Source organism: Rhinoderma darwinii (genome assembly GCF_050947455.1).
Source record: "Rhinoderma darwinii isolate aRhiDar2 chromosome 5 unlocalized genomic scaffold, aRhiDar2.hap1 SUPER_5_unloc_36, whole genome shotgun sequence".
Classification (NCBI taxonomy): Eukaryota; Metazoa; Chordata; class Amphibia; order Anura; family Rhinodermatidae; genus Rhinoderma; species Rhinoderma darwinii.
In genome coordinates, this window is record NW_027461794.1 from 397,027 (window position 1) to 424,940 (window position 27,914).

A 27,914-nucleotide genomic window follows, 5' to 3' on the forward strand; every position below is an offset into this window, starting at 1 on the left:
TTTGTCTTTCTGATGGGATCTCCCCTTTTAATCCCATTATTTCAACACCTGTTGGACAATGCATTTGTACAGTCATGTGTGATAATGAGCTCATTTATTAAATGCAATTAATTAATACATTGCCACCTCTTGTTGTGTGTGTGTGTGTGTGTGTGTGTGTGTGTGTGTGTGTGTGTGTGTGTGTGTGTGTGTGTGTGTGTGTGTGTGTCTTCTGTGTTTCTGTGTTTCCGGCATTTCACATTGGAACAGCTCATTCACCTTCCTTGTCTTCTCTCCGCCCTCCCTTTTAGGTAGGTTAAAGAGCTGCACCTGAGCCAGCCACTGATTGATTGATGCAGCACCACAGTCAAATAGTGGAGTGGAGTAGGGGGAACAGCAAACAGCCATTAAAGCAGCCCGCCCGCCACAATGGACCTACCTGTGTACACTAGATGGATGTGATGGAATGTACTGTCGTCCCTACATTTCCAAGAAGAAGTAAGAATTGCAGTTGCAACAAACCCTTGCTTGCCTACAAAGAGAGCAGCAATTTGGATTTGTTACTATGTTACCTGGAAGAATAACAAACTGTGCAAGGATGGAGGTTGTAGGAGCAAAGAGAAGTTGTCTGTAAAGTTGGTGGATGCCTATTTTCCATTTTGCAGTCCCTTGTCTCCCTCTTGTGGCCTCCTGGAGGCAAATAAATGTGCAAAAAAAAGACAGCCTGGCGGCCGGCTGTTGCAGTGTTGCCCTCTCAGGCAACACTGAGTGACTGACTGAGCCGCACCGTCTTATATAAAGTTCAGACGGAACTTTGCACGTGTCATAGTGGAGCCCTCAGGATTCCAGAGCCAGCTTTCTGACATCATAATGGGGCCTGCCTCAGAGATAGATAAAAGCCTGGGCCCAGGCAGTGTTGGTCAGTGCTGCTCAGCAGGCAGCACTGGACTGGACTGGACTGGATTACAGCTGATACAAGGTGTGAAGGAACAAGGGGTGGCTGTGGGCATGCACTTGCTGCCGCTGCCAGTGTTTATCTGCATGGCAGGAGGGCATTTGGGCGTTGCCAGGAAGGCGTTTTTATGTAGATTCCTCCTCTTTCAGCACTGCATTGTGGTGCAAGCAAAAGAAGCAAATCCTGTGTAGCTTCCTCTCCGGCCTTTATTCACCTCCCTCCCGCTTAGTAGCTGTAAATGTGTGTGAGCCTGCAGGGCCCCATGGAATTGCCTAGGAGTAGGCTGAATCAATCGCTGCAAGGGGTGAACAGCAGTATGGGACAGGCTCGGGCAAGGCAAGGGCCGCTCGGGTTATCGCTTCTCGGCCTTTTGGCTAAGATCAAGTGTAGTATCTGTTCTTATCAGTTTAATATCTGATACGTCCCCTATCTGGGGACCATATATTAAATGGATTTTTAGAACAGGGAGATGGAAATAGAGCTTGCTCTGTCCACTCCACGCATTGACCTGGTATTGCAGTATTTCCAGGACCGGTGCACCCTTCCCTTATGTGTTGACTAAAATCAGATTCCAAAAGTGCTATTTGTGTTTGCTATTGTTTTTGTCTTTCTGATGGGATCTCCCCTTTTAATCCCATTATTTCAACACCTGTTGGACAATGCATTTGTACAGTCATGTGTGATAATGAGCTCATTTATTAAATGCAATTAATTAATACATTGCCACCTCTTGTTGTGTGTGTGTCTTCTGTGTTTCTGTGTTTCCGGCATTTCACATTGGAACAGCTCATTCACCTTCCTTGTCTTCTCTCCGCCCTCCCTCCTAGGTAGGTTAAAGAGCTGCACCTGAGCCAGCCACTGATTGATGCAGCAACACAGTCAACTAGTGGAGTGGAGTGGAGTAGGGGAACAGCAAACAGCCATTAAAGCAGCCAGCCGCCTACCCGCCACAATGGACCTACCTGTGTACACTAGATGGATGTGATGGAATGTACTGCCGTCCCAACATTTCCAAGAAGAAGTAAGAATTGCAGTTGCAACAAACCCTTGCTTGCCTACAAAGAGAGCAGCAATTTGGATTTGTTACTATGTTACCTAGAAGAATAAAATAACAAACTGTGCAAGGATGGAGGTTGTAGGAGCAAGGAGAACAAGTTGTCTGTAAAGTTGGTGGATGCCTATTTTCCATTTTGCAGTCCCTTGTCTCCCTCTTGTGGCCTCCTGGAGGCAACTAGCTGTGCAAAAAAAAGACAGCCTGGCGGCCGGCTGTTGCAGTGTTGCCCTCTCAGGCAACACTGAGTGACTGACTGAGCCGCACCGTCTTATATAAAGTTCAGACGGAACTTTGCACGTGTCATAGTGGAGCCCTCAGGATTCCAGAGCCAGCTTTCTGACATCATAATGGGGCCTGCCTCAGAGATAGATAAAAGCCTGGGCCCAGGCAGTGTTGGTCAGTGCTGCTCAGCAGGCAGCACTGGACTGGACTGGACTGGATTACAGCTGATACAAGGTGTGAAGGAACAAGGGGTGGCTGTGGGCATGCACTTGCTGCCGCTGCCAGTGTTTATCTGCATGGCAGGAGGGCATTTGGGCGTTGCCAGGAAGGCGTTTTTATGTAGATTCCTCCTCTTTCAGCACTGCATTGTGGTGCAAGCAAAAGAAGCAAATCCTGTGTAGCTTCCTCTCCGGCCTTTATTCACCTCCCTCCCGCTTAGTAGCTGTAAATGTGTGTGAGCCTGCAGGGCCCCATGGAATTGCCTAGGAGTAGGCTGAATCAATCGCTGCAAGGGGTGAACAGCAGTATGGGACAGGCTCGGGCAAGGCAAGGGCCGCTCGGGTTATCGCTTCTCGGCCTTTTGGCTAAGATCAAGTGTAGTATCTGTTCTTATCAGTTTAATATCTGATACGTCCCCTATCTGGGGACCATATATTAAATGGATTTTTAGAACAGGGAGATGGAAATAGAGCTTGCTCTGTCCACTCCACGCATTGACCTGGTATTGCAGTATTTCCAGGACCGGTGCACCCTTCCCTTATGTGTTGACTAAAATCAGATTCCAAAAGTGCTATTTGTGTTTGCTATTGTTTTTGTCTTTCTGATGGGATCTCCCCTTTTAATCCCATTATTTCAACACCTGTTGGACAATGCATTTGTACAGTCATGTGTGATAATGAGCTCATTTATTAAATGCAATTAATTAATACATTGCCACCTCTTGTTGTGTGTGTGTCTTCTGTGTTTCTGTGTTTCCGGCATTTCACATTGGAACAGCTCATTCACCTTCCTTGTCTTCTCTCCGCCCTCCCTCCTAGGTAGGTTAAAGAGCTGCACCTGAGCCAGCCACTGATTGATGCAGCAACACAGTCAACTAGTGGAGTGGAGTGGAGTAGGGGAACAGCAAACAGCCATTAAAGCAGCCAGCCGCCTACCCGCCACAATGGACCTACCTGTGTACACTAGATGGATGTGATGGAATGTACTGCCGTCCCAACATTTCCAAGAAGAAGTAAGAATTGCAGTTGCAACAAACCCTTGCTTGCCTACAAAGAGAGCAGCAATTTGGATTTGTTACTATGTTACCTAGAAGAATAAAATAACAAACTGTGCAAGGATGGAGGTTGTAGGAGCAAGGAGAACAAGTTGTCTGTAAAGTTGGTGGATGCCTATTTTCCATTTTGCAGTCCCTTGTCTCCCTCTTGTGGCCTCCTGGAGGCAACTAGCTGTGCAAAAAAAAGACAGCCTGGCGGCCGGCTGTTGCAGTGTTGCCCTCTCAGGCAACACTGAGTGACTGACTGAGCCGCACCGTCTTATATAAAGTTCAGACGGAACTTTGCACGTGTCATAGTGGAGCCCTCAGGATTCCAGAGCCAGCTTTCTGACATCATAATGGGGCCTGCCTCAGAGATAGATAAAAGCCTGGGCCCAGGCAGTGTTGGTCAGTGCTGCTCAGCAGGCAGCACTGGACTGGACTGGACTGGATTACAGCTGATACAAGGTGTGAAGGAACAAGGGGTGGCTGTGGGCATGCACTTGCTGCCGCTGCCAGTGTTTATCTGCATGGCAGGAGGGCATTTGGGCGTTGCCAGGAAGGCGTTTTTATGTAGATTCCTCCTCTTTCAGCACTGCATTGTGGTGCAAGCAAAAGAAGCAAATCCTGTGTAGCTTCCTCTCCGGCCTTTATTCACCTCCCTCCCGCTTAGTAGCTGTAAATGTGTGTGAGCCTGCAGGGCCCCATGGAATTGCCTAGGAGTAGGCTGAATCAATCGCTGCAAGGGGTGAACAGCAGTATGGGACAGGCTCGGGCAAGGCAAGGGCCGCTCGGGTTATCGCTTCTCGGCCTTTTGGCTAAGATCAAGTGTAGTATCTGTTCTTATCAGTTTAATATCTGATACGTCCCCTATCTGGGGACCATATATTAAATGGATTTTTAGAACAGGGAGATGGAAATAGAGCTTGCTCTGTCCACTCCACGCATTGACCTGGTATTGCAGTATTTCCAGGACCGGTGCACCCTTCCCTTATGTGTTGACTAAAATCAGATTCCAAAAGTGCTATTTGTGTTTGCTATTGTTTTTGTCTTTCTGATGGGATCTCCCCTTTTAATCCCATTATTTCAACACCTGTTGGACAATGCATTTGTACAGTCATGTGTGATAATGAGCTCATTTATTAAATGCAATTAATTAATACATTGCCACCTCTTGTTGTGTGTGTGTGTGTGTGTGTGTGTGTGTGTGTGTGTGTGTGTGTGTGTGTGTGTGTGTGTGTGTGTGTGTGTCTTCTGTGTTTCTGTGTTTCCGGCATTTCACATTGGAACAGCTCATTCACCTTCCTTGTCTTCTCTCCGCCCTCCCTTTTAGGTAGGTTAAAGAGCTGCACCTGAGCCAGCCACTGATTGATTGATGCAGCACCACAGTCAAATAGTGGAGTGGAGTAGGGGGAACAGCAAACAGCCATTAAAGCAGCCCGCCCGCCACAATGGACCTACCTGTGTACACTAGATGGATGTGATGGAATGTACTGTCGTCCCTACATTTCCAAGAAGAAGTAAGAATTGCAGTTGCAACAAACCCTTGCTTGCCTACAAAGAGAGCAGCAATTTGGATTTGTTACTATGTTACCTGGAAGAATAACAAACTGTGCAAGGATGGAGGTTGTAGGAGCAAAGAGAAGTTGTCTGTAAAGTTGGTGGATGCCTATTTTCCATTTTGCAGTCCCTTGTCTCCCTCTTGTGGCCTCCTGGAGGCAAATAAATGTGCAAAAAAAAGACAGCCTGGCGGCCGGCTGTTGCAGTGTTGCCCTCTCAGGCAACACTGAGTGACTGACTGAGCCGCACCGTCTTATATAAAGTTCAGACGGAACTTTGCACGTGTCATAGTGGAGCCCTCAGGATTCCAGAGCCAGCTTTCTGACATCATAATGGGGCCTGCCTCAGAGATAGATAAAAGCCTGGGCCCAGGCAGTGTTGGTCAGTGCTGCTCAGCAGGCAGCACTGGACTGGACTGGACTGGATTACAGCTGATACAAGGTGTGAAGGAACAAGGGGTGGCTGTGGGCATGCACTTGCTGCCGCTGCCAGTGTTTATCTGCATGGCAGGAGGGCATTTGGGCGTTGCCAGGAAGGCGTTTTTATGTAGATTCCTCCTCTTTCAGCACTGCATTGTGGTGCAAGCAAAAGAAGCAAATCCTGTGTAGCTTCCTCTCCGGCCTTTATTCACCTCCCTCCCGCTTAGTAGCTGTAAATGTGTGTGAGCCTGCAGGGCCCCATGGAATTGCCTAGGAGTAGGCTGAATCAATCGCTGCAAGGGGTGAACAGCAGTATGGGACAGGCTCGGGCAAGGCAAGGGCCGCTCGGGTTATCGCTTCTCGGCCTTTTGGCTAAGATCAAGTGTAGTACTTTAGGGTATTGCCTTGTTTCTTGGTCAGGAGGTGCCCTGGTACCCTTTTCCTTGGCCTGGGGGGATCGTTTCTCTTAGGAGAGACTTCACCCCTCTGCTGCTATTGGGGAGGAGGATTAGTCCAGGGCAACGGGGAGCGATCACCTGCCTGGTACTTCGGTACTGAAGGTATTCTTTGGAGATTGCTGGAATTCGTTTGGAGCAGGATGGAGGAAATTCCCGAATATATGCGTACCAGGAATGCTGTCCGGTTTTTCGTGGAGGAATCTGAGCGACAAAGGAAGGATCTGGAGTTCATCACAAAGGTTCTTTTGTTGGATTTCTTTCAGCTGGAGAGATCATGCATTTTGGCGGTGATGGACTATCCGAGGAGAGGGTGCTTTGACGTTACCTTCGCCACAGAAGAAATTTATGCTGTCTTTTTAGAACGCTTGAAGGAAGGTAAAAGGGACCCAAGACTTGTGGGTGTGAAGGTAACACCACATTTTGTGCCAAACAAAAAGTTGGTGGTTGTAAAAATGTTTTCGCCTTACGTGGATGAAGAGGACATTAAGTTATTTCTCAATAAGTTTTGTGAGGAGGTGGTGGGAAAGGGGAAAGTGTTTAACCCTTTTGGATTTTGGACTGGGAAGTGGAAATTTCTTTGTAAATTTGTGAGAATTGGTGAATCTAGAAACCTATTGTTTCCTCCAGCGCGGTTCAAGATTGGAAGTGCGTGTGGAAATTTATTTTTTCTTGGAATGGATATGTTTTGTTTGAATTGTAAAGAGTATGGTCATGAGAGAGAAGCCTGTGAGAAAGTAATGTGTACAAAATGTCTGCAAGAGGGACATAAGTATAATGAATGTCAGAAAGGGAAAGTATGTAATATGTGTGGAGAGGAGGGGCACATATTCAAATCGTGCCCAAAGAAAAGCAAACGTGAGGTACAAGAGGAAAATAAGAAGATAGTCAAAAGAAAGGAAGCGGAAGTTAGTTTGGAAGAAGGCAAGCTTCATAAATTGGAAGGAAGTGGGCAAAGTGATGAGAAAAAAAGGAAAAAAGCAGAGAGAAAGAAAAAAAGTGTCATTTCAGAAGAGGAAAGAGCAGAAAGAGACAGGTTATTGGAAGAAGTAGAGCAGTTACGTAGTAAAATTAATTTTGAAAAAATGCGGAGGAGGGTGCGGCTCTGTGTAAGAGAAAATTTACCAGGGTTTCTTGAAAGGTATGGTGTGCCAACATGGTTAACGTGCATTGTAAACTGTGAGTGGGATGGTAATGATTTGCAGGAACATCTAGTGGATATGTTAGGAACTATTGCTGTTAAAAAAGGAATGTTTTTTTGATTTCTTAAGGAAAAAAAAGGAAAGAGGAAAACAAAAATTAATTGTACGTTTTCAGTTTTCATTGTGATGATCTAAGTCTTTTTTATTTTGAATTTTATGATTTTTAAGACGTGATCTGAATGAATTAAAAAAAAAAAAAAAAAAAAAAAAAAAAAAAAAATCTGTTCTTATCAGTTTAATATCTGATACGTCCCCTATCTGGGGACCATATATTAAATGGATTTTTAGAACAGGGAGATGGAAATAGAGCTTGCTCTGTCCACTCCACGCATTGACCTGGTATTGCAGTATTTCCAGGACCGGTGCACCCTTCCCTTATGTGTTGACTAAAATCAGATTCCAAAAGTGCTATTTGTGTTTGCTATTGTTTTTGTCTTTCTGATGGGATCTCCCCTTTTAATCCCATTATTTCAACACCTGTTGGACAATGCATTTGTACAGTCATGTGTGATAATGAGCTCATTTATTAAATGCAATTAATTAATACATTGCCACCTCTTGTTGTGTGTGTGTCTTCTGTGTTTCTGTGTTTCCGGCATTTCACATTGGAACAGCTCATTCACCTTCCTTGTCTTCTCTCCGCCCTCCCTCCTAGGTAGGTTAAAGAGCTGCACCTGAGCCAGCCACTGATTGATGCAGCAACACAGTCAACTAGTGGAGTGGAGTGGAGTAGGGGAACAGCAAACAGCCATTAAAGCAGCCAGCCGCCTACCCGCCACAATGGACCTACCTGTGTACACTAGATGGATGTGATGGAATGTACTGCCGTCCCAACATTTCCAAGAAGAAGTAAGAATTGCAGTTGCAACAAACCCTTGCTTGCCTACAAAGAGAGCAGCAATTTGGATTTGTTACTATGTTACCTAGAAGAATAAAATAACAAACTGTGCAAGGATGGAGGTTGTAGGAGCAAGGAGAACAAGTTGTCTGTAAAGTTGGTGGATGCCTATTTTCCATTTTGCAGTCCCTTGTCTCCCTCTTGTGGCCTCCTGGAGGCAACTAGCTGTGCAAAAAAAAGACAGCCTGGCGGCCGGCTGTTGCAGTGTTGCCCTCTCAGGCAACACTGAGTGACTGACTGAGCCGCACCGTCTTATATAAAGTTCAGACGGAACTTTGCACGTGTCATAGTGGAGCCCTCAGGATTCCAGAGCCAGCTTTCTGACATCATAATGGGGCCTGCCTCAGAGATAGATAAAAGCCTGGGCCCAGGCAGTGTTGGTCAGTGCTGCTCAGCAGGCAGCACTGGACTGGACTGGACTGGATTACAGCTGATACAAGGTGTGAAGGAACAAGGGGTGGCTGTGGGCATGCACTTGCTGCCGCTGCCAGTGTTTATCTGCATGGCAGGAGGGCATTTGGGCGTTGCCAGGAAGGCGTTTTTATGTAGATTCCTCCTCTTTCAGCACTGCATTGTGGTGCAAGCAAAAGAAGCAAATCCTGTGTAGCTTCCTCTCCGGCCTTTATTCACCTCCCTCCCGCTTAGTAGCTGTAAATGTGTGTGAGCCTGCAGGGCCCCATGGAATTGCCTAGGAGTAGGCTGAATCAATCGCTGCAAGGGGTGAACAGCAGTATGGGACAGGCTCGGGCAAGGCAAGGGCCGCTCGGGTTATCGCTTCTCGGCCTTTTGGCTAAGATCAAGTGTAGTATCTGTTCTTATCAGTTTAATATCTGATACGTCCCCTATCTGGGGACCATATATTAAATGGATTTTTAGAACAGGGAGATGGAAATAGAGCTTGCTCTGTCCACTCCACGCATTGACCTGGTATTGCAGTATTTCCAGGACCGGTGCACCCTTCCCTTATGTGTTGACTAAAATCAGATTCCAAAAGTGCTATTTGTGTTTGCTATTGTTTTTGTCTTTCTGATGGGATCTCCCCTTTTAATCCCATTATTTCAACACCTGTTGGACAATGCATTTGTACAGTCATGTGTGATAATGAGCTCATTTATTAAATGCAATTAATTAATACATTGCCACCTCTTGTTGTGTGTGTGTCTTCTGTGTTTCTGTGTTTCCGGCATTTCACATTGGAACAGCTCATTCACCTTCCTTGTCTTCTCTCCGCCCTCCCTCCTAGGTAGGTTAAAGAGCTGCACCTGAGCCAGCCACTGATTGATGCAGCAACACAGTCAACTAGTGGAGTGGAGTGGAGTAGGGGAACAGCAAACAGCCATTAAAGCAGCCAGCCGCCTACCCGCCACAATGGACCTACCTGTGTACACTAGATGGATGTGATGGAATGTACTGCCGTCCCAACATTTCCAAGAAGAAGTAAGAATTGCAGTTGCAACAAACCCTTGCTTGCCTACAAAGAGAGCAGCAATTTGGATTTGTTACTATGTTACCTAGAAGAATAAAATAACAAACTGTGCAAGGATGGAGGTTGTAGGAGCAAGGAGAACAAGTTGTCTGTAAAGTTGGTGGATGCCTATTTTCCATTTTGCAGTCCCTTGTCTCCCTCTTGTGGCCTCCTGGAGGCAACTAGCTGTGCAAAAAAAAGACAGCCTGGCGGCCGGCTGTTGCAGTGTTGCCCTCTCAGGCAACACTGAGTGACTGACTGAGCCGCACCGTCTTATATAAAGTTCAGACGGAACTTTGCACGTGTCATAGTGGAGCCCTCAGGATTCCAGAGCCAGCTTTCTGACATCATAATGGGGCCTGCCTCAGAGATAGATAAAAGCCTGGGCCCAGGCAGTGTTGGTCAGTGCTGCTCAGCAGGCAGCACTGGACTGGACTGGACTGGATTACAGCTGATACAAGGTGTGAAGGAACAAGGGGTGGCTGTGGGCATGCACTTGCTGCCGCTGCCAGTGTTTATCTGCATGGCAGGAGGGCATTTGGGCGTTGCCAGGAAGGCGTTTTTATGTAGATTCCTCCTCTTTCAGCACTGCATTGTGGTGCAAGCAAAAGAAGCAAATCCTGTGTAGCTTCCTCTCCGGCCTTTATTCACCTCCCTCCCGCTTAGTAGCTGTAAATGTGTGTGAGCCTGCAGGGCCCCATGGAATTGCCTAGGAGTAGGCTGAATCAATCGCTGCAAGGGGTGAACAGCAGTATGGGACAGGCTCGGGCAAGGCAAGGGCCGCTCGGGTTATCGCTTCTCGGCCTTTTGGCAAGATCAGGTGTAGTATTTCTGCATCTGGTTTTGTTGGGAGGTGTCCGGGGTACCCTGCTCCTTGGCCTTGGGGGATCGTCTCTTTTCACAGAGAGACTTCACCCCCTTGCTGCTATTTGGGGAGTGGGCTTAGCCCCCGGACAACGAGTTGCGATCGCGCCTTACCCAAGAGGTCAACCGGCCTTGAGGCGTTTTTCTAAGAGCGTTCCGAGGGCGTTTATCGGGCTTCGTAGGTGTCTGGGGTACCCTAATCCTTGGCCTTGGGGGAGGGTTCCACTTAATTGTGGAATCTGAGCCCTTGCTGCTATAAGGGACAGGCTTAGCCCCCAGGCACTGAAAATGCCATTTACATTTGGATTTGCATCCGGGGACACCCGGTTGCGCCAGTCCGTCCGCATCGAGGTGGAAGAAGGCCATCGCCAGCGGAAGAACCTTCGCTTCATTGTGGAGGTGATTCTGCTGGACTTCCTGGGGCTCAAGCGGGCGGACATCCTGTGTCTCAACGACCAGGAAAGCCGCGGTCGGTACACCGTATCCTTTACGGCCGCGGCATGTTGCGACAACATGCACAAAAGATTGTCTGATGCGGACCAGAGTGAGGAGCGGCTAAATGGACTGAACTTTTTATTCCTCTACGGGGAGGAAGAAGTCCCGCTCGTGATGTGCATGTTCAGTCCATTTGTCTCAGAGTGTGACATTGAAACCTTCCTCAGTCGTTACTGCAGGGAGGTCCGCTTCTCACATAAAATCTTGAACACCCAGAGCTTCTGGAATGGCAAAAGAAAATATTGGGTGAAGTTCCGCCAGGATCCCAATGGCATTGGAGGCTTACATCACCCACCCCAGAACTTTGCCATTGGGAAGAATCGAGGATTCCTATTTTACCCCCAGATGCCAATAGCCTGCCGGAACTGCTTGAGATATGGCCACACCAGAGAACATTGTGACCGGCCCCATGTGGTGCAGTGTAACAGGTGTGGCCAGGTTGGACACGTAGCGGCAAAATGCAGTTCCGAGGTGTTGTGCAATCTGTGCGGCATGACTGGGCATGCTTTTAAAGATTGCCCCCGCAGAGCGAAATCTGGGCCACCCAGACCAGGGCCAGAGCGGCAGTTTGCAACATGTGCAGACGCCGCTGGTAATGCCCCAAAACGAGCATTGACGACTGAGGGGTCCAGGCCAAAGTCCTTCACAGCTCCATCGGGGGGCCCACCGATGTCAGCCTCGAGGGACGGCCATAGGGATTCCACCGGGTCCAGGCAGAGCAGGAGGAATTCTGACTCTGCTGGACATAAGTTGACCGGCACCTCTGCAAACAGGTCCTCTGCTCCGCCTGCAGTGGACCCTGTTGAGGCAGTGGTTAGCGACAGGCGTCGTGGCTCCGTAGGTTCTGCAGTAGGACCTGACGCCTGTCCCAAGAGTGTGGGCATGGAGCGGAGACACTCTGTGTCAGACGAGGGCTCCATTAAGAAAACCCTAAAATATGCTGGATTGGAGCCTCGTTTTGACCATTTCCGGTCAACGGGGGGGTCGGAGCAAAGTTCCTCCACTGCGGTTGTGGAGGGGCTTGCGATGAAGGCTCCCCGTAAGCAGGCAAAGGTTGCCAAGAGTGATGGGACCTCACAGGCCCCTGTGCAGCTGCCCAGGAAGGACATCAGCGATATCTTCAGCCAGGGGCCAGAGATGGGTGAGAGCGACTTCGAGGAGATGGATAGGAGCCATTCTGCAAAGAGACAGCGAGAGGAAGAGGAGTCCGGAGTTCGGAGGAAAGCTGCCTATCGGAGTTCGGATGAGAGCAGTGTGGGGGTTGGAGCCGCCCACGTATCTGGCTCTGACCCTACCAACATCCAAGATTTATTGACCCCTCAAAAAGGGGGTCCAGACTCGCAGCTGATCTCCGAGTACGACTCTTCTGGTTCGGACCCTGACCTCAACTAAGACTATGTTGGTTCCTATCAAAGTCGCCTCACTAAATGTGAGGTCCCTAAAGAGCCCTGTCCGCAGGACTGCTTTATTTTCATTTTTAGAGACTGTGGACTTTGACCTTTGCCTGCTTCAAGAATGTGGAATCCCTAATGACTTGGAATATCAAGATTTAAAGATGGACTGGAAACTAGGCCCCTCAGTCTGGTCTGGTGGAAATGACTGTCGCTCTGCGGGGGTTGGATTGCTCTGCCGAGGTCGTTTTATCTCCATCCAAACAGTGACTGAAATCATGCCCGGCAGAGCTATTTTAATACATTTGCTTTTTAATGGAATTTTAATTCGTGTTTTAAACGTTTATGCCCCTCCTACCAAACAGGAGAGGGCAGAACTATTAGAGATTTTACCATTGTTTTGTGTTGGGTCTACCCCCCTGCTGGTGGGTGGTGATTTTAACTGTGTGCGAGATGGAGAACACCGGCAGGGTGGGGATTTTAATCGAAAAATTGACCGTACTTCTTACCTGCTCAAGAATTTTATTGGTGATTTTAAATTGAAAGATTGCTGGAGGGAACTCTTGCCTGCGGACCCAGGCCCCACCTGGTCCAATGGAAGAGTGAGCTCCAGAATTGATTTTATTTTCACTTCTAATAGTTTTATTCCCAAAAAATGTTTGCTTTTAACAAATATTTTATCTGATCACAAGCTCCTTTCAGTGCACCTGGAGCTAGAGGGAGAGCAAAAAGCTTGTAGGGGTCCCTGGAGACTAAACACCACACTCCTGGAGGACCCCATCATTAAAGAGGAGTTTGTGCGGACCTACCAGTGTTGGCAGTCCCATAGAGCGCCCAGTCAGCCTATGCTACACTGGTGGGAGGGCATTAAACCCAAAATCAGAGCTTTTTTTATTCGAGCAGGTAAGAAGAAAGCAAAAGAGAAAAAACAATGGTTTTATGTTCTTAATAAACGTTTACATGTACTTTTTAAATTGAAGGAGATTGGTATGGATGTTGATGATGATATCTTAAATCTTAAAGCTGAAATAAAACATGCCATAGAAGAGAAAGGGAAACAAATAATTTTTAATTCACATGTAAAGCACCTCGAGGATGGCGAGAAGTGTTCCCGGTTCTTCTTCAAAAAGGTAATGGATAAACGAGATGTCATTTTAAACCTTGAAGGAGAAACCACTATGGTCGGCATTTTAAATTCTGCTTTTAATTTCTACCAATCTCTTTTTAACAAGAAAAATATTGATCCTTCCTTTTTAGAACATGTTCTTAATTCCCTTGATGCCAAGCTAGATATTTTAGACCAGGAAGTTTTATCCCGTAATATTACCTTGGAGGAACTTTTATTTGCTTTTAAAAGTTTTTCTAATGGGAAAGCTCCTGGGGAAGATGGTCTGCCCATCGAATTTTATCATGCTTTTTGGGAAATTTTAAAGAATGACATGTTTTTATTGTATAAGGAAGTTTTTATTACTGAAGAGCTGCCCCCTTCCTGGAGGAGGGGGATTGTGTCCTTAATTTTTAAAAAAGGTGAGAGGGACCAGTTAAAAAACTGGCGCCCTATTACTCTTTTAAACGTTGATTGTAAAATTTTAGCTAAACTAATAACAATCCGTTTTAAACCTTTTATTCATAAATTAATCCATCCAAACCAGGTATGTGGGGTACCTGGGAGGTCAATTACTGAGTCCCTGAATATTTTACGTGACATCATTTGGTATTTTAAAGAAAGGGGTCAAAGCCTTGCTATTTTATCCTTAGATTTCGAGAAGGCTTTTGACCGGGTCTCCCATGAATATCTTTTTATGGTTCTTAAAAAGATGGCTGTTCCTGAAATTATTTTAACACGTATTAAGCTTTTATATCGATCCTGTTTTAGCCAAATTTCTATCAACGGATTTTTAACTAAAGGTGTTCCTCTTTTATCAGGGGTGAAACAGGGGTGCCCGTTGTCTCCGCTCCTTTTTATTTGTGCCATAGAACCTCTGTTCACCCTAATAAGAGATGATAAAGTCATCAGAGGCGTGCCCATACCTGGAGGAAGGGGGAACCAGATAAAAATCCTAGGCTATATGGATGACGCCACCGTCCTATGCCCAGACGCCGCTTCTATGAGACGGGCATTGAGGAACACCGGCTTTTTTTGTGAAGCCTCTAGTTTTAAATTAAACGTTGATAAGTGTGACTGTTTTTATACTGGTGTATGGGATTCCTCTGTGACACCAGGAGTTAACATGCAGCAGGATCAGATAAAAATTTTAGGAATTGTTTTTAATCAAGAAAACGATGGGAGACCCAATTGGGATTCAGTAATTGCCAAAATGGAAAAAAAGGTTTTAATGTGGAATTTGAGAAATCTCACCATGGAGGGAAAAGTTTTAATAATTAAATCTGTTTTATTACCCATAATGCTTTATGTAGCTATGGTTTTCCCTCCAACAATTTTATATATTAAAAAAGTGACCAGGATCTGTTTTATGTTTTTATGGGGTTCCAAAATGGAAAAACTAAAACGTGATTTTATGTACAGATGTAAGGACAATGGCGGGAGAGATGTTCCTAACCTTTTAAACTTCTTTTACATTAAATACTTTTGCTTCTGTTTTAAAATGTATAATTCTGATGGTATTTTTAGCTACTTTTTAAAGTACGCTACGGGCATGATTTTTAAACGATGGTTTCGTGTCCCTTTGAATTCTCCTGTGCTTCTGTGTCCCCCAAAACAATATGCGGTGCTCGAAAAAACTGTCAGGCTCCTAGGTCTCCAAGAATTGGAGCCTGACATATTGGGGGACCAGAAAAAAGTGTCACTCTCCTGTAGGCGGCAGGAGGATACACTGGCAGTTTCAAATTTCTCACAGGCAAGGTCCAAGGTGGTGTGGCGGAACGTTTTCGGGAAATTTATGGCAAATGTGCACAAGGACCTTGCCTGGGCAATCGTTCACCAGTGCCTCCCTACTCGTGAATTCCAGCATAGGCGAGGACTGGTGGCGAGAGCCAAGTGCCCGAGAGACAGGTGTGGTGACGACGAGACGGTAATGCACCTGTTTTGGAACTGCCCATATGCACAGGAGGTTTGGAGGAAGGTAGGCCCATTGCTGAAATGGGCCTGCGGTCTTAAAGATCTTAAATTTGAATACGTGTTTTATGGTCTTTTTAACTGCCCAAGTTTTAAACAGCAAATGGTCTGTTGGATCATTTTAAACTGTTTTAAGAATGCCATCTGGAAGGTTAGGAACATTCTGCTTTTTAAACATGATTTTATTGACGTTAAAAATTGTGTGAAATATGCCCTAAGTGAAATGTATATTTATTATCTTAGGGACAAAAAGCAGCTAGGGGTAAAAGAAGCAACATCCATGTGGTGTTTGCAAATGTGGAATACCATAACATTGTAAATAAAAATGGTTTTATTCTTTTATGTCTTTTATGCCCTGTATAAATTTTATCCTGCTATTGTTCTGTACTTTTATTATAACATCTGTATTACTGGTCTTATTATTATTACTTTTGTATTCATTTAAATGTATGAATATTCATGTATTATGCTGTTGATTTTATCTTGTGGTTTCAATTTTAAAAAAAGTCTGTAAAATATATTATTTTTGCCAATAAAAAACTTTGTTGAAACCTTATCTGTTCTTATCAGTTTAATATCTGATACGTCCCCTATCTGGGGACCATATATTAAATGGATTTTTAGAACAGGGAGATGGAAATAGAGCTTGCTCTGTCCACTCCACGCATTGACCTGGTATTGCAGTATTTCCAGGACCGGTGCACCCTTCCCTTATGTGTTGACTAAAATCAGATTCCAAAAGTGCTATTTGTGTTTGCTATTGTTTTTGTCTTTCTGATGGGATCTCCCCTTTTAATCCCATTATTTCAACACCTGTTGGACAATGCATTTGTACAGTCATGTGTGATAATGAGCTCATTTATTAAATGCAATTAATTAATACATTGCCACCTCTTGTTGTGTGTGTGTGTGTGTGTGTGTGTGTGTGTGTGTGTGTGTGTGTGTGTGTGTGTGTGTGTGTGTGTGTGTGTGTCTTCTGTGTTTCTGTGTTTCCGGCATTTCACATTGGAACAGCTCATTCACCTTCCTTGTCTTCTCTCCGCCCTCCCTTTTAGGTAGGTTAAAGAGCTGCACCTGAGCCAGCCACTGATTGATTGATGCAGCACCACAGTCAAATAGTGGAGTGGAGTAGGGGGAACAGCAAACAGCCATTAAAGCAGCCCGCCCGCCACAATGGACCTACCTGTGTACACTAGATGGATGTGATGGAATGTACTGTCGTCCCTACATTTCCAAGAAGAAGTAAGAATTGCAGTTGCAACAAACCCTTGCTTGCCTACAAAGAGAGCAGCAATTTGGATTTGTTACTATGTTACCTGGAAGAATAACAAACTGTGCAAGGATGGAGGTTGTAGGAGCAAAGAGAAGTTGTCTGTAAAGTTGGTGGATGCCTATTTTCCATTTTGCAGTCCCTTGTCTCCCTCTTGTGGCCTCCTGGAGGCAAATAAATGTGCAAAAAAAAGACAGCCTGGCGGCCGGCTGTTGCAGTGTTGCCCTCTCAGGCAACACTGAGTGACTGACTGAGCCGCACCGTCTTATATAAAGTTCAGACGGAACTTTGCACGTGTCATAGTGGAGCCCTCAGGATTCCAGAGCCAGCTTTCTGACATCATAATGGGGCCTGCCTCAGAGATAGATAAAAGCCTGGGCCCAGGCAGTGTTGGTCAGTGCTGCTCAGCAGGCAGCACTGGACTGGACTGGACTGGATTACAGCTGATACAAGGTGTGAAGGAACAAGGGGTGGCTGTGGGCATGCACTTGCTGCCGCTGCCAGTGTTTATCTGCATGGCAGGAGGGCATTTGGGCGTTGCCAGGAAGGCGTTTTTATGTAGATTCCTCCTCTTTCAGCACTGCATTGTGGTGCAAGCAAAAGAAGCAAATCCTGTGTAGCTTCCTCTCCGGCCTTTATTCACCTCCCTCCCGCTTAGTAGCTGTAAATGTGTGTGAGCCTGCAGGGCCCCATGGAATTGCCTAGGAGTAGGCTGAATCAATCGCTGCAAGGGGTGAACAGCAGTATGGGACAGGCTCGGGCAAGGCAAGGGCCGCTCGGGTTATCGCTTCTCGGCCTTTTGGCTAAGATCAAGTGTAGTATCTGTTCTTATCAGTTTAATATCTGATACGTCCCCTATCTGGGGACCATATATTAAATGGATTTTTAGAACAGGGAGATGGAAATAGAGCTTGCTCTGTCCACTCCACGCATTGACCTGGTATTGCAGTATTTCCAGGACCGGTGCACCCTTCCCTTATGTGTTGACTAAAATCAGATTCCAAAAGTGCTATTTGTGTTTGCTATTGTTTTTGTCTTTCTGATGGGATCTCCCCTTTTAATCCCATTATTTCAACACCTGTTGGACAATGCATTTGTACAGTCATGTGTGATAATGAGCTCATTTATTAAATGCAATTAATTAATACATTGCCACCTCTTGTTGTGTGTGTGTGTGTGTGTGTGTGTGTGTGTGTGTGTGTGTGTGTGTGTGTGTGTGTGTGTGTGTGTGTGTGTGTGTCTTCTGTGTTTCTGTGTTTCCGGCATTTCACATTGGAACAGCTCATTCACCTTCCTTGTCTTCTCTCCGCCCTCCCTTTTAGGTAGGTTAAAGAGCTGCACCTGAGCCAGCCACTGATTGATTGATGCAGCACCACAGTCAAATAGTGGAGTGGAGTAGGGGGAACAGCAAACAGCCATTAAAGCAGCCCGCCCGCCACAATGGACCTACCTGTGTACACTAGATGGATGTGATGGAATGTACTGTCGTCCCTACATTTCCAAGAAGAAGTAAGAATTGCAGTTGCAACAAACCCTTGCTTGCCTACAAAGAGAGCAGCAATTTGGATTTGTTACTATGTTACCTGGAAGAATAACAAACTGTGCAAGGATGGAGGTTGTAGGAGCAAAGAGAAGTTGTCTGTAAAGTTGGTGGATGCCTATTTTCCATTTTGCAGTCCCTTGTCTCCCTCTTGTGGCCTCCTGGAGGCAAATAAATGTGCAAAAAAAAGACAGCCTGGCGGCCGGCTGTTGCAGTGTTGCCCTCTCAGGCAACACTGAGTGACTGACTGAGCCGCACCGTCTTATATAAAGTTCAGACGGAACTTTGCACGTGTCATAGTGGAGCCCTCAGGATTCCAGAGCCAGCTTTCTGACATCATAATGGGGCCTGCCTCAGAGATAGATAAAAGCCTGGGCCCAGGCAGTGTTGGTCAGTGCTGCTCAGCAGGCAGCACTGGACTGGACTGGACTGGATTACAGCTGATACAAGGTGTGAAGGAACAAGGGGTGGCTGTGGGCATGCACTTGCTGCCGCTGCCAGTGTTTATCTGCATGGCAGGAGGGCATTTGGGCGTTGCCAGGAAGGCGTTTTTATGTAGATTCCTCCTCTTTCAGCACTGCATTGTGGTGCAAGCAAAAGAAGCAAATCCTGTGTAGCTTCCTCTCCGGCCTTTATTCACCTCCCTCCCGCTTAGTAGCTGTAAATGTGTGTGAGCCTGCAGGGCCCCATGGAATTGCCTAGGAGTAGGCTGAATCAATCGCTGCAAGGGGTGAACAGCAGTATGGGACAGGCTCGGGCAAGGCAAGGGCCGCTCGGGTTATCGCTTCTCGGCCTTTTGGCTAAGATCAAGTGTAGTATCTGTTCTTATCAGTTTAATATCTGATACGTCCCCTATCTGGGGACCATATATTAAATGGATTTTTAGAACAGGGAGATGGAAATAGAGCTTGCTCTGTCCACTCCACGCATTGACCTGGTATTGCAGTATTTCCAGGACCGGTGCACCCTTCCCTTATGTGTTGACTAAAATCAGATTCCAAAAGTGCTATTTGTGTTTGCTATTGTTTTTGTCTTTCTGATGGGATCTCCCCTTTTAATCCCATTATTTCAACACCTGTTGGACAATGCATTTGTACAGTCATGTGTGATAATGAGCTCATTTATTAAATGCAATTAATTAATACATTGCCACCTCTTGTTGTGTGTGTGTGTGTGTGTGTGTGTGTGTGTGTGTGTGTGTGTGTGTGTGTGTGTGTGTGTGTGTGTGTGTGTCTTCTGTGTTTCTGTGTTTCCGGCATTTCACATTGGAACAGCTCATTCACCTTCCTTGTCTTCTCTCCGCCCTCCCTTTTAGGTAGGTTAAAGAGCTGCACCTGAGCCAGCCACTGATTGATTGATGCAGCACCACAGTCAAATAGTGGAGTGGAGTAGGGGGAACAGCAAACAGCCATTAAAGCAGCCCGCCCGCCACAATGGACCTACCTGTGTACACTAGATGGATGTGATGGAATGTACTGTCGTCCCTACATTTCCAAGAAGAAGTAAGAATTGCAGTTGCAACAAACCCTTGCTTGCCTACAAAGAGAGCAGCAATTTGGATTTGTTACTATGTTACCTGGAAGAATAACAAACTGTGCAAGGATGGAGGTTGTAGGAGCAAAGAGAAGTTGTCTGTAAAGTTGGTGGATGCCTATTTTCCATTTTGCAGTCCCTTGTCTCCCTCTTGTGGCCTCCTGGAGGCAAATAAATGTGCAAAAAAAAGACAGCCTGGCGGCCGGCTGTTGCAGTGTTGCCCTCTCAGGCAACACTGAGTGACTGACTGAGCCGCACCGTCTTATATAAAGTTCAGACGGAACTTTGCACGTGTCATAGTGGAGCCCTCAGGATTCCAGAGCCAGCTTTCTGACATCATAATGGGGCCTGCCTCAGAGATAGATAAAAGCCTGGGCCCAGGCAGTGTTGGTCAGTGCTGCTCAGCAGGCAGCACTGGACTGGACTGGACTGGATTACAGCTGATACAAGGTGTGAAGGAACAAGGGGTGGCTGTGGGCATGCACTTGCTGCCGCTGCCAGTGTTTATCTGCATGGCAGGAGGGCATTTGGGCGTTGCCAGGAAGGCGTTTTTATGTAGATTCCTCCTCTTTCAGCACTGCATTGTGGTGCAAGCAAAAGAAGCAAATCCTGTGTAGCTTCCTCTCCGGCCTTTATTCACCTCCCTCCCGCTTAGTAGCTGTAAATGTGTGTGAGCCTGCAGGGCCCCATGGAATTGCCTAGGAGTAGGCTGAATCAATCGCTGCAAGGGGTGAACAGCAGTATGGGACAGGCTCGGGCAAGGCAAGGGCCGCTCGGGTTATCGCTTCTCGGCCTTTTGGCTAAGATCAAGTGTAGTATCTGTTCTTATCAGTTTAATATCTGATACGTCCCCTATCTGGGGACCATATATTAAATGGATTTTTAGAACAGGGAGATGGAAATAGAGCTTGCTCTGTCCACTCCACGCATTGACCTGGTATTGCAGTATTTCCAGGACCGGTGCACCCTTCCCTTATGTGTTGACTAAAATCAGATTCCAAAAGTGCTATTTGTGTTTGCTATTGTTTTTGTCTTTCTGATGGGATCTCCCCTTTTAATCCCATTATTTCAACACCTGTTGGACAATGCATTTGTACAGTCATGTGTGATAATGAGCTCATTTATTAAATGCAATTAATTAATACATTGCCACCTCTTGTTGTGTGTGTGTCTTCTGTGTTTCTGTGTTTCCGGCATTTCACATTGGAACAGCTCATTCACCTTCCTTGTCTTCTCTCCGCCCTCCCTCCTAGGTAGGTTAAAGAGCTGCACCTGAGCCAGCCACTGATTGATGCAGCAACACAGTCAACTAGTGGAGTGGAGTGGAGTAGGGGAACAGCAAACAGCCATTAAAGCAGCCAGCCGCCTACCCGCCACAATGGACCTACCTGTGTACACTAGATGGATGTGATGGAATGTACTGCCGTCCCAACATTTCCAAGAAGAAGTAAGAATTGCAGTTGCAACAAACCCTTGCTTGCCTACAAAGAGAGCAGCAATTTGGATTTGTTACTATGTTACCTAGAAGAATAAAATAACAAACTGTGCAAGGATGGAGGTTGTAGGAGCAAGGAGAACAAGTTGTCTGTAAAGTTGGTGGATGCCTATTTTCCATTTTGCAGTCCCTTGTCTCCCTCTTGTGGCCTCCTGGAGGCAACTAGCTGTGCAAAAAAAAGACAGCCTGGCGGCCGGCTGTTGCAGTGTTGCCCTCTCAGGCAACACTGAGTGACTGACTGAGCCGCACCGTCTTATATAAAGTTCAGACGGAACTTTGCACGTGTCATAGTGGAGCCCTCAGGATTCCAGAGCCAGCTTTCTGACATCATAATGGGGCCTGCCTCAGAGATAGATAAAAGCCTGGGCCCAGGCAGTGTTGGTCAGTGCTGCTCAGCAGGCAGCACTGGACTGGACTGGACTGGATTACAGCTGATACAAGGTGTGAAGGAACAAGGGGTGGCTGTGGGCATGCACTTGCTGCCGCTGCCAGTGTTTATCTGCATGGCAGGAGGGCATTTGGGCGTTGCCAGGAAGGCGTTTTTATGTAGATTCCTCCTCTTTCAGCACTGCATTGTGGTGCAAGCAAAAGAAGCAAATCCTGTGTAGCTTCCTCTCCGGCCTTTATTCACCTCCCTCCCGCTTAGTAGCTGTAAATGTGTGTGAGCCTGCAGGGCCCCATGGAATTGCCTAGGAGTAGGCTGAATCAATCGCTGCAAGGGGTGAACAGCAGTATGGGACAGGCTCGGGCAAGGCAAGGGCCGCTCGGGTTATCGCTTCTCGGCCTTTTGGCTAAGATCAAGTGTAGTATCTGTTCTTATCAGTTTAATATCTGATACGTCCCCTATCTGGGGACCATATATTAAATGGATTTTTAGAACAGGGAGATGGAAATAGAGCTTGCTCTGTCCACTCCACGCATTGACCTGGTATTGCAGTATTTCCAGGACCGGTGCACCCTTCCCTTATGTGTTGACTAAAATCAGATTCCAAAAGTGCTATTTGTGTTTGCTATTGTTTTTGTCTTTCTGATGGGATCTCCCCTTTTAATCCCATTATTTCAACACCTGTTGGACAATGCATTTGTACAGTCATGTGTGATAATGAGCTCATTTATTAAATGCAATTAATTAATACATTGCCACCTCTTGTTGTGTGTGTGTCTTCTGTGTTTCTGTGTTTCCGGCATTTCACATTGGAACAGCTCATTCACCTTCCTTGTCTTCTCTCCGCCCTCCCTCCTAGGTAGGTTAAAGAGCTGCACCTGAGCCAGCCACTGATTGATGCAGCAACACAGTCAACTAGTGGAGTGGAGTGGAGTAGGGGAACAGCAAACAGCCATTAAAGCAGCCAGCCGCCTACCCGCCACAATGGACCTACCTGTGTACACTAGATGGATGTGATGGAATGTACTGCCGTCCCAACATTTCCAAGAAGAAGTAAGAATTGCAGTTGCAACAAACCCTTGCTTGCCTACAAAGAGAGCAGCAATTTGGATTTGTTACTATGTTACCTAGAAGAATAAAATAACAAACTGTGCAAGGATGGAGGTTGTAGGAGCAAGGAGAACAAGTTGTCTGTAAAGTTGGTGGATGCCTATTTTCCATTTTGCAGTCCCTTGTCTCCCTCTTGTGGCCTCCTGGAGGCAACTAGCTGTGCAAAAAAAAGACAGCCTGGCGGCCGGCTGTTGCAGTGTTGCCCTCTCAGGCAACACTGAGTGACTGACTGAGCCGCACCGTCTTATATAAAGTTCAGACGGAACTTTGCACGTGTCATAGTGGAGCCCTCAGGATTCCAGAGCCAGCTTTCTGACATCATAATGGGGCCTGCCTCAGAGATAGATAAAAGCCTGGGCCCAGGCAGTGTTGGTCAGTGCTGCTCAGCAGGCAGCACTGGACTGGACTGGACTGGATTACAGCTGATACAAGGTGTGAAGGAACAAGGGGTGGCTGTGGGCATGCACTTGCTGCCGCTGCCAGTGTTTATCTGCATGGCAGGAGGGCATTTGGGCGTTGCCAGGAAGGCGTTTTTATGTAGATTCCTCCTCTTTCAGCACTGCATTGTGGTGCAAGCAAAAGAAGCAAATCCTGTGTAGCTTCCTCTCCGGCCTTTATTCACCTCCCTCCCGCTTAGTAGCTGTAAATGTGTGTGAGCCTGCAGGGCCCCATGGAATTGCCTAGGAGTAGGCTGAATCAATCGCTGCAAGGGGTGAACAGCAGTATGGGACAGGCTCGGGCAAGGCAAGGGCCGCTCGGGTTATCGCTTCTCGGCCTTTTGGCTAAGATCAAGTGTAGTATCTGTTCTTATCAGTTTAATATCTGATACGTCCCCTATCTGGGGACCATATATTAAATGGATTTTTAGAACAGGGAGATGGAAATAGAGCTTGCTCTGTCCACTCCACGCATTGACCTGGTATTGCAGTATTTCCAGGACCGGTGCACCCTTCCCTTATGTGTTGACTAAAATCAGATTCCAAAAGTGCTATTTGTGTTTGCTATTGTTTTTGTCTTTCTGATGGGATCTCCCCTTTTAATCCCATTATTTCAACACCTGTTGGACAATGCATTTGTACAGTCATGTGTGATAATGAGCTCATTTATTAAATGCAATTAATTAATACATTGCCACCTCTTGTTGTGTGTGTGTGTGTGTGTGTGTGTGTGTGTGTGTGTGTGTGTGTGTGTGTGTGTGTGTGTGTGTGTGTGTGTGTGTGTCTTCTGTGTTTCTGTGTTTCCGGCATTTCACATTGGAACAGCTCATTCACCTTCCTTGTCTTCTCTCCGCCCTCCCTTTTAGGTAGGTTAAAGAGCTGCACCTGAGCCAGCCACTGATTGATTGATGCAGCACCACAGTCAAATAGTGGAGTGGAGTAGGGGGAACAGCAAACAGCCATTAAAGCAGCCCGCCCGCCACAATGGACCTACCTGTGTACACTAGATGGATGTGATGGAATGTACTGTCGTCCCTACATTTCCAAGAAGAAGTAAGAATTGCAGTTGCAACAAACCCTTGCTTGCCTACAAAGAGAGCAGCAATTTGGATTTGTTACTATGTTACCTGGAAGAATAACAAACTGTGCAAGGATGGAGGTTGTAGGAGCAAAGAGAAGTTGTCTGTAAAGTTGGTGGATGCCTATTTTCCATTTTGCAGTCCCTTGTCTCCCTCTTGTGGCCTCCTGGAGGCAAATAAATGTGCAAAAAAAAGACAGCCTGGCGGCCGGCTGTTGCAGTGTTGCCCTCTCAGGCAACACTGAGTGACTGACTGAGCCGCACCGTCTTATATAAAGTTCAGACGGAACTTTGCACGTGTCATAGTGGAGCCCTCAGGATTCCAGAGCCAGCTTTCTGACATCATAATGGGGCCTGCCTCAGAGATAGATAAAAGCCTGGGCCCAGGCAGTGTTGGTCAGTGCTGCTCAGCAGGCAGCACTGGACTGGACTGGACTGGATTACAGCTGATACAAGGTGTGAAGGAACAAGGGGTGGCTGTGGGCATGCACTTGCTGCCGCTGCCAGTGTTTATCTGCATGGCAGGAGGGCATTTGGGCGTTGCCAGGAAGGCGTTTTTATGTAGATTCCTCCTCTTTCAGCACTGCATTGTGGTGCAAGCAAAAGAAGCAAATCCTGTGTAGCTTCCTCTCCGGCCTTTATTCACCTCCCTCCCGCTTAGTAGCTGTAAATGTGTGTGAGCCTGCAGGGCCCCATGGAATTGCCTAGGAGTAGGCTGAATCAATCGCTGCAAGGGGTGAACAGCAGTATGGGACAGGCTCGGGCAAGGCAAGGGCCGCTCGGGTTATCGCTTCTCGGCCTTTTGGCTAAGATCAAGTGTAGTATCTGTTCTTATCAGTTTAATATCTGATACGTCCCCTATCTGGGGACCATATATTAAATGGATTTTTAGAACAGGGAGATGGAAATAGAGCTTGCTCTGTCCACTCCACGCATTGACCTGGTATTGCAGTATTTCCAGGACCGGTGCACCCTTCCCTTATGTGTTGACTAAAATCAGATTCCAAAAGTGCTATTTGTGTTTGCTATTGTTTTTGTCTTTCTGATGGGATCTCCCCTTTTAATCCCATTATTTCAACACCTGTTGGACAATGCATTTGTACAGTCATGTGTGATAATGAGCTCATTTATTAAATGCAATTAATTAATACATTGCCACCTCTTGTTGTGTGTGTGTCTTCTGTGTTTCTGTGTTTCCGGCATTTCACATTGGAACAGCTCATTCACCTTCCTTGTCTTCTCTCCGCCCTCCCTCCTAGGTAGGTTAAAGAGCTGCACCTGAGCCAGCCACTGATTGATGCAGCAACACAGTCAACTAGTGGAGTGGAGTGGAGTAGGGGAACAGCAAACAGCCATTAAAGCAGCCAGCCGCCTACCCGCCACAATGGACCTACCTGTGTACACTAGATGGATGTGATGGAATGTACTGCCGTCCCAACATTTCCAAGAAGAAGTAAGAATTGCAGTTGCAACAAACCCTTGCTTGCCTACAAAGAGAGCAGCAATTTGGATTTGTTACTATGTTACCTAGAAGAATAAAATAACAAACTGTGCAAGGATGGAGGTTGTAGGAGCAAGGAGAACAAGTTGTCTGTAAAGTTGGTGGATGCCTATTTTCCATTTTGCAGTCCCTTGTCTCCCTCTTGTGGCCTCCTGGAGGCAACTAGCTGTGCAAAAAAAAGACAGCCTGGCGGCCGGCTGTTGCAGTGTTGCCCTCTCAGGCAACACTGAGTGACTGACTGAGCCGCACCGTCTTATATAAAGTTCAGACGGAACTTTGCACGTGTCATAGTGGAGCCCTCAGGATTCCAGAGCCAGCTTTCTGACATCATAATGGGGCCTGCCTCAGAGATAGATAAAAGCCTGGGCCCAGGCAGTGTTGGTCAGTGCTGCTCAGCAGGCAGCACTGGACTGGACTGGACTGGATTACAGCTGATACAAGGTGTGAAGGAACAAGGGGTGGCTGTGGGCATGCACTTGCTGCCGCTGCCAGTGTTTATCTGCATGGCAGGAGGGCATTTGGGCGTTGCCAGGAAGGCGTTTTTATGTAGATTCCTCCTCTTTCAGCACTGCATTGTGGTGCAAGCAAAAGAAGCAAATCCTGTGTAGCTTCCTCTCCGGCCTTTATTCACCTCCCTCCCGCTTAGTAGCTGTAAATGTGTGTGAGCCTGCAGGGCCCCATGGAATTGCCTAGGAGTAGGCTGAATCAATCGCTGCAAGGGGTGAACAGCAGTATGGGACAGGCTCGGGCAAGGCAAGGGCCGCTCGGGTTATCGCTTCTCGGCCTTTTGGCTAAGATCAAGTGTAGTATCTGTTCTTATCAGTTTAATATCTGATACGTCCCCTATCTGGGGACCATATATTAAATGGATTTTTAGAACAGGGAGATGGAAATAGAGCTTGCTCTGTCCACTCCACGCATTGACCTGGTATTGCAGTATTTCCAGGACCGGTGCACCCTTCCCTTATGTGTTGACTAAAATCAGATTCCAAAAGTGCTATTTGTGTTTGCTATTGTTTTTGTCTTTCTGATGGGATCTCCCCTTTTAATCCCATTATTTCAACACCTGTTGGACAATGCATTTGTACAGTCATGTGTGATAATGAGCTCATTTATTAAATGCAATTAATTAATACATTGCCACCTCTTGTTGTGTGTGTGTCTTCTGTGTTTCTGTGTTTCCGGCATTTCACATTGGAACAGCTCATTCACCTTCCTTGTCTTCTCTCCGCCCTCCCTCCTAGGTAGGTTAAAGAGCTGCACCTGAGCCAGCCACTGATTGATGCAGCAACACAGTCAACTAGTGGAGTGGAGTGGAGTAGGGGAACAGCAAACAGCCATTAAAGCAGCCAGCCGCCTACCCGCCACAATGGACCTACCTGTGTACACTAGATGGATGTGATGGAATGTACTGCCGTCCCAACATTTCCAAGAAGAAGTAAGAATTGCAGTTGCAACAAACCCTTGCTTGCCTACAAAGAGAGCAGCAATTTGGATTTGTTACTATGTTACCTAGAAGAATAAAATAACAAACTGTGCAAGGATGGAGGTTGTAGGAGCAAGGAGAACAAGTTGTCTGTAAAGTTGGTGGATGCCTATTTTCCATTTTGCAGTCCCTTGTCTCCCTCTTGTGGCCTCCTGGAGGCAACTAGCTGTGCAAAAAAAAGACAGCCTGGCGGCCGGCTGTTGCAGTGTTGCCCTCTCAGGCAACACTGAGTGACTGACTGAGCCGCACCGTCTTATATAAAGTTCAGACGGAACTTTGCACGTGTCATAGTGGAGCCCTCAGGATTCCAGAGCCAGCTTTCTGACATCATAATGGGGCCTGCCTCAGAGATAGATAAAAGCCTGGGCCCAGGCAGTGTTGGTCAGTGCTGCTCAGCAGGCAGCACTGGACTGGACTGGACTGGATTACAGCTGATACAAGGTGTGAAGGAACAAGGGGTGGCTGTGGGCATGCACTTGCTGCCGCTGCCAGTGTTTATCTGCATGGCAGGAGGGCATTTGGGCGTTGCCAGGAAGGCGTTTTTATGTAGATTCCTCCTCTTTCAGCACTGCATTGTGGTGCAAGCAAAAGAAGCAAATCCTGTGTAGCTTCCTCTCCGGCCTTTATTCACCTCCCTCCCGCTTAGTAGCTGTAAATGTGTGTGAGCCTGCAGGGCCCCATGGAATTGCCTAGGAGTAGGCTGAATCAATCGCTGCAAGGGGTGAACAGCAGTATGGGACAGGCTCGGGCAAGGCAAGGGCCGCTCGGGTTATCGCTTCTCGGCCTTTTGGC

General features: G+C 46.8%; 12 non-coding genes and 2 pseudogenes across 12 annotated transcripts; all 14 read left to right on the plus strand.

Annotated features, from left to right (window-relative positions):
• Positions 1 to 1,288: 1,288 nt before the first annotated feature.
• LOC142691121 (U2 spliceosomal RNA) lies at positions 1,289 to 1,479 on the plus strand. Its single transcript, XR_012859768.1, has one exon. It is a non-coding gene; the product is annotated as a U2 spliceosomal RNA (small nuclear RNA).
• Positions 1,480 to 2,774: 1,295 nt separating this feature from the next.
• LOC142691122 (U2 spliceosomal RNA) lies at positions 2,775 to 2,965 on the plus strand. Its single transcript, XR_012859769.1, has one exon. It is a non-coding gene; the product is annotated as a U2 spliceosomal RNA (small nuclear RNA).
• Positions 2,966 to 4,260: 1,295 nt separating this feature from the next.
• On the plus strand, positions 4,261 to 4,451 carry LOC142691124 (U2 spliceosomal RNA). The gene has a single exon (XR_012859771.1). It is a non-coding gene; the product is annotated as a U2 spliceosomal RNA (small nuclear RNA).
• A 1,342-nt stretch (positions 4,452 to 5,793) lies between these two features.
• On the plus strand, positions 5,794 to 5,904 carry LOC142691297 (U2 spliceosomal RNA; annotated as a pseudogene).
• Positions 5,905 to 7,254: 1,350 nt separating this feature from the next.
• LOC142691257 (U2 spliceosomal RNA) lies at positions 7,255 to 7,471 on the plus strand (annotated as a pseudogene).
• A 1,295-nt stretch (positions 7,472 to 8,766) lies between these two features.
• On the plus strand, positions 8,767 to 8,957 carry LOC142691125 (U2 spliceosomal RNA). Its single transcript, XR_012859772.1, has one exon. It is a non-coding gene; the product is annotated as a U2 spliceosomal RNA (small nuclear RNA).
• A 6,847-nt stretch (positions 8,958 to 15,804) lies between these two features.
• On the plus strand, positions 15,805 to 15,996 carry LOC142691225 (U2 spliceosomal RNA). Its single transcript, XR_012859854.1, has one exon. It is a non-coding gene; the product is annotated as a U2 spliceosomal RNA (small nuclear RNA).
• A 1,344-nt stretch (positions 15,997 to 17,340) lies between these two features.
• LOC142691126 (U2 spliceosomal RNA) lies at positions 17,341 to 17,531 on the plus strand. The gene has a single exon (XR_012859773.1). It is a non-coding gene; the product is annotated as a U2 spliceosomal RNA (small nuclear RNA).
• Positions 17,532 to 18,877: 1,346 nt separating this feature from the next.
• Positions 18,878 to 19,068, plus strand: LOC142691127 (U2 spliceosomal RNA). The gene has a single exon (XR_012859774.1). It is a non-coding gene; the product is annotated as a U2 spliceosomal RNA (small nuclear RNA).
• A 1,342-nt stretch (positions 19,069 to 20,410) lies between these two features.
• On the plus strand, positions 20,411 to 20,601 carry LOC142691128 (U2 spliceosomal RNA). The gene has a single exon (XR_012859775.1). It is a non-coding gene; the product is annotated as a U2 spliceosomal RNA (small nuclear RNA).
• Positions 20,602 to 21,896: 1,295 nt separating this feature from the next.
• Positions 21,897 to 22,087, plus strand: LOC142691130 (U2 spliceosomal RNA). Its single transcript, XR_012859776.1, has one exon. It is a non-coding gene; the product is annotated as a U2 spliceosomal RNA (small nuclear RNA).
• Positions 22,088 to 23,382: 1,295 nt separating this feature from the next.
• On the plus strand, positions 23,383 to 23,573 carry LOC142691131 (U2 spliceosomal RNA). Its single transcript, XR_012859777.1, has one exon. It is a non-coding gene; the product is annotated as a U2 spliceosomal RNA (small nuclear RNA).
• A 1,348-nt stretch (positions 23,574 to 24,921) lies between these two features.
• Positions 24,922 to 25,112, plus strand: LOC142691132 (U2 spliceosomal RNA). The gene has a single exon (XR_012859778.1). It is a non-coding gene; the product is annotated as a U2 spliceosomal RNA (small nuclear RNA).
• A 1,295-nt stretch (positions 25,113 to 26,407) lies between these two features.
• Positions 26,408 to 26,598, plus strand: LOC142691133 (U2 spliceosomal RNA). Its single transcript, XR_012859779.1, has one exon. It is a non-coding gene; the product is annotated as a U2 spliceosomal RNA (small nuclear RNA).
• Positions 26,599 to 27,914: the final 1,316 nt, after the last annotated feature.